This window comes from Panthera tigris, chromosome B2 (assembly GCF_018350195.1).
Source record: "Panthera tigris isolate Pti1 chromosome B2, P.tigris_Pti1_mat1.1, whole genome shotgun sequence".
Classification (NCBI taxonomy): domain Eukaryota; kingdom Metazoa; phylum Chordata; class Mammalia; order Carnivora; family Felidae; genus Panthera; species Panthera tigris.
In genome coordinates this window covers 134,440,464-134,444,977 of record NC_056664.1, presented here as the reverse complement: position 1 = coordinate 134,444,977, position 4,514 = coordinate 134,440,464, and the positions used below count along the sequence as shown (strand labels likewise).

General features: G+C 44.7%; 1 long non-coding RNA gene across 2 annotated transcripts; it reads left to right on the top strand.

Annotated features, from left to right (window-relative positions):
- The first annotated feature begins 373 nt into the window (after positions 1-373).
- On the top strand, positions 374-4,283 carry LOC122238778. Of its 2 annotated transcripts, none has more exons than XR_006217943.1 (3): positions 374-460; positions 3,309-3,393; positions 4,149-4,283. It is a non-coding gene; the product is annotated as an uncharacterized LOC122238778 (long non-coding RNA). The 2 variants fall into 2 exon arrangements; XR_006217944.1 differs by having other exon boundaries at positions 3,306-3,393.
- Positions 4,284-4,514: the final 231 nt, after the last annotated feature.

The following is a 4,514-nucleotide window of genomic DNA, read 5'->3' as shown; positions in this document are numbered from 1 at the left end:
GACAAGGAGATCAAGTAATATACCGAACTAAGGTCAGTGTTATATAAATGGGCTAGAAATAACCCTTGTGTGTTAGCCTAAAACCTCTCCATGTCATTTACTTTTCCATAGCAAGCTAGGACCATTACCTCAACATGTACTGGAGCCCGACGGGTTTGACTGGGGAAGGGAAGGTGGGGATTTATGAACTGAATGTTTGCGTCCCCCTCAAATTCACATGCTGAAACCCCGATTCCAATGTGATGGTATTTGGAGATGGGGCCTTTAGGAAGCAATGAGGTCATGAGATAGAGCCCTCATTATGACATTAGTGCTCTTAGAAGGAGAGACCACAGAGCTAGCTAGCTCTCTCTCCACCGTGTGAGAACACAGCATGGCTGCCTGTGAACCAGGGAGCAGGTCCTCACCAGCCACCAAATCTACTAGCTCCTTGATCTTGGGCTTCTCAGCCCCCAGAACTGTGAGAAGTACATGTTTATTGTTTAAGTCACTCAGTATTTTTGGTATAGCAGCTTGAGCTAAGATGGCGTCCCATGGGCTATGCTCAGCTTAGGGGGAACACAGACAAGAGGTTTAAAAATATGTCCAGCACAGAATAAAGGAATTTAGCAGTTGTTTTCAGGTAAACGGTGAGAAGGAGGAACGGTGCAGAGGAGCTGAGGCAGTGAAAGGTGACGTCCGGAAGGCAGGCACACAGCTCCCAAACTTCAGGATCCAAGCCACCTTTTATCCCAAAGCACCTTGCGGTTCTGGTCTCAGTGAAGGGTGGCCTCCCTAAGGCTCTTGTTCTTAGATTTCTTCGTGACTATCCCCTTTCACTTCATGTGAATCCCTACCATACTCACCTGAACCAGGCTGAATGGGTCCTCACAGCCGTCTACAACCAACACAATCCCATGACCAGGCTGCCCACTCATAATAAAGTCAGGACCGTAAAATTCTCCATAGTTACCACCAGGCTTTATAGTAAAGGCTTCTGATAATATCATGATTTCAAATCAGTTTTACTTTAGAAACAAAGCCTGTGGTGTTGGGAGTCAGAGATGCTATACTGCTGATTTGGGGGAGGCCCAATACACCTCTCTACTTTGAGTAGTCCTAAAGCATCCTGGGATAATCGTTGTCCCAATGCTTTGCCTTGTCAGGTTAGGAGCTGGAAATGGGTCCTGAGGGTAGATGCCGTGCAGGATGTTATGAGACACTTTCCACGATTTATGATGATGATTTTTAAAAAAAAAAAATTTAATGTTTATTTATTTTTGAGAGAGAGGCAGAGAGAGAGGCAGAAACAATCCGAAGCAGCCTCCAGGCTCTGAGCTGTCAGCACAGAGCCCGACGCGGGGCTCGATCCCACAAACCGTGAGATCATGACCCGAGTGGAAGTCAGATGCTTAACTGACTGAGTCACCCAGGCGCCCCTATGGTGATGATTTTTTATTACTCACTTCAGATTCATTGTCTGCTTTCATTACTTCATTTGCACGGAGTGGCAGAAAACTTAATTTTGCTATCAAGACAATTCAACCTCTACCATTTTAAAATGGAGACAATTAGAAATGTCTTTACCCTCCCTTTCCCTGGGTACCCTCAGGGTGCCCTGATATAGGAGAAGAGGTGTCTGGGCCCTGAGGTGGGCCCCTTTCTCACTGGATTTCACCAAAAGGTACAGTCTCAGACAACAGGCATGGTACAAGCGGCCTCCACACGAAACACCCTGTCTCCCTACTTCTGTCCTCTCTCTTCCAAGCCCAGAACACAATTCTCAACCAATCACCTGCCCCTTTGCGTAGTTCCAGAATCTCCTGGGACATTCCCCTGTGGTTTGGGGGACTGGGGGCGGAAATACCTCTCTCCAGCCTCTCATTGACTGTTTGCCTTCCATATGTGTACAATATTTGAATTTCCTTCAACCAGCACTTGATAAAGTATAACAACATAAAATTTACTACTTTAGCCTCTTTTAAGTTTATTTATTTATCCTGACAGAGAGATCGTGAGTGAAGGAGGGTCAGAGAGAGAGAGGGAGAGAGAGAATCCCGAGCAAGCTCCATGCCATTAATGCAGAGCCCGATGCGGGGCTTGAACTCGTGAAACCTTGATACCGTGACCTGAGCCAAAATCAAGAGTCAGATCCTCAACCCACTGAACCACCCAGGTGCCCCTATTTTAGCTTTTTTTAAGTTTACAGTTCAGTAACATCCAGTACACTATTAATGTCATACACCCATCACTACTATTTCTAAAACGATTTCGTCATCCCAAACAGAAGTAATTATGCAATAACCTCCCAATTTCCCCTTCCCAGCCCCTGGTAACCGCTACTCTGCTTCCCGTCCCTGTGATCGTGACTACTCTAGATACCTGAGACAAGCGGAATCGACAACATTTGTCCTTTTGTGCCCGTGTCTTTCACTTAGCATAAAGTTGAAGGTCCATCCATGGGTTAACATGTATCAGAATTTCATTCCTTTTTATGGCTTAGATGTGCTATTTTTATAACTAAAAAATAGATACAAATCGATACTACATACATACTCTGTGATACCCTAAAAAGACTATTACAATACCATCAGATGAGTGCTATAATAGATGTGCACTCAGGGGCCCTCATTTGGCCTGAGAGAGGACAGGATCCACAGAAAACATGGCTTCCACTGAGCTTTGGCAGACTCTTCTGGGACAGTGCTACTCAAGGAGCTTGTGCCCAGAGTGATGTAATCAACATGTTGTTCTCTCTTCCTTGAGAAAGTCTTATTACAAAAAAAGTTGGGGGGGCGGGGGGGAGATCAGTTGGCCCAAACAGTGTGTGTGGTAACTTGGTTGGTTTATCTGAATTTACATCCCAGCATATGCCTCGTATCTCATGTTGTGACTCATAACCAAGAATGAACGGGCTGGCCAGTCCACAGGCCATACTGTGAAGAACTCTATTCTAGAAAACACATTTTTCATTTTCAGCGCTGATGTTAAATCTGATTAACTCCGTCCCCATTTCGTTCCCAAATCCCACAAGCGTATTTGCAGGAGTCAAATGAGGTGAAAGAGAACTTTCCAGGAAAGCGACTTCTCGGGGCATTGAGCGAGGTAACACCGTTCTAATGATTCACTCAGCAGACTGTTACCAAGCATTTCTATCTCATGCTCATTTAGCAAGTGTTATAGAAAGTGTTCGAGCCAAAGGTTTAAAATAGGATATGCCTGTGTCTACACCAGAATCTTATCTCAGTTCAAGTGTGAAGTTGGAAGACAAAAAGAAAAATTCGAAAATGTTTTATTCATTACTTTTTTTTTTTTTTTCCTTAAAGTAGGCTTCAAGCTCTCTACACCGTATGGAAGAGTGATGCGTTGTAAACATCAAATGTTTATTGAAAGTTTTTCCTGTATGGTGTCTCGGTAAGGATCCTGCACGTACTAAACTCCCAGTAAATACAAATTCAAAGTTTTAAGAATGGAAGTGATGCTTTTAAACCCTCATTGGGGAAGACGAATATGGCGACAAAACCAGGTGCTGATAGAGACCGTGGCCAGAAAGGCCAACCAAAGAGTGAGCGCAGCCTCTCAGAAGAGAGCTCACGGAGTCTAATGGGGGAGTGGGGGGTTGGGGTGGGGGGCATGGGGGGGTTGAGGGGCTGGGAAGAGCAAACGGCCGCACGAGATCTGGAGGAGGTGGAGGTGAGAAGGTCTGGACATGGGGGTTGGAGAATGGGAATCAAAAATTACAACCCCCCTTTCTCCCAGCAAATCACATACTCCAAGCCATGCCTTGTCTCACTCCCTACTTTCCCTGGGGGAGAGAGTGGGGGGTTTCCACAGGTTTCCTGTGGTATTTAACCCAGTGAGCACTGACGTGGAGTCAGTGATGATTTCCCTGGAGGAAGAGACCCTTCACTAGAAAGAGCTCTCAGGAAAAGAGCTTGAAAGAAAACACGGTTCTCACAAAGCTGGGGATTGTTCCGGAATGTGACTCTTCGAGTGTGACTGTCTCTGCCCTTATCAAAACAGGACCACTGAGGTTGGGGATTTTCCAAGTGTTCCTTTTCCTCGCCCGAGCAACATCCTACCACGCAATGCTACCAGGTCGCGGATTAGGGTCCACAAAAGAAAAATGACGGGAATTCTCCAACCATTGCATTATGTTCTCTTTTCAGAACAATGTCTTTATCCGAAAGAACTTAGTCACAAACAAGATTACATCCATTCTTGACAAGATGACAAAAACTCTGGGATGATATTAGTCGCAAATGTTGTTTTAATGGGAAAATGGCATGTTCCAGAGCAATATTATGTAGCATTTACCAATACGGTATTTGCTTTCCCAATAGAGATTTATTATCACTTTTCTGCAAAGTAAAAAAAAAAAAAAAAAAGTCAGAACGAGTAATTGTTTCTGTCTCCTCTGAGAATAAATTATGAGGCATTATTTTGACAAAACAAGGTGGCTCTTGATAAAGGCATTGGTTGCTAGGCTTTTAAGGTGATGCCTCGTATACTGGTTTCCAGGGCTGTTGTAACAA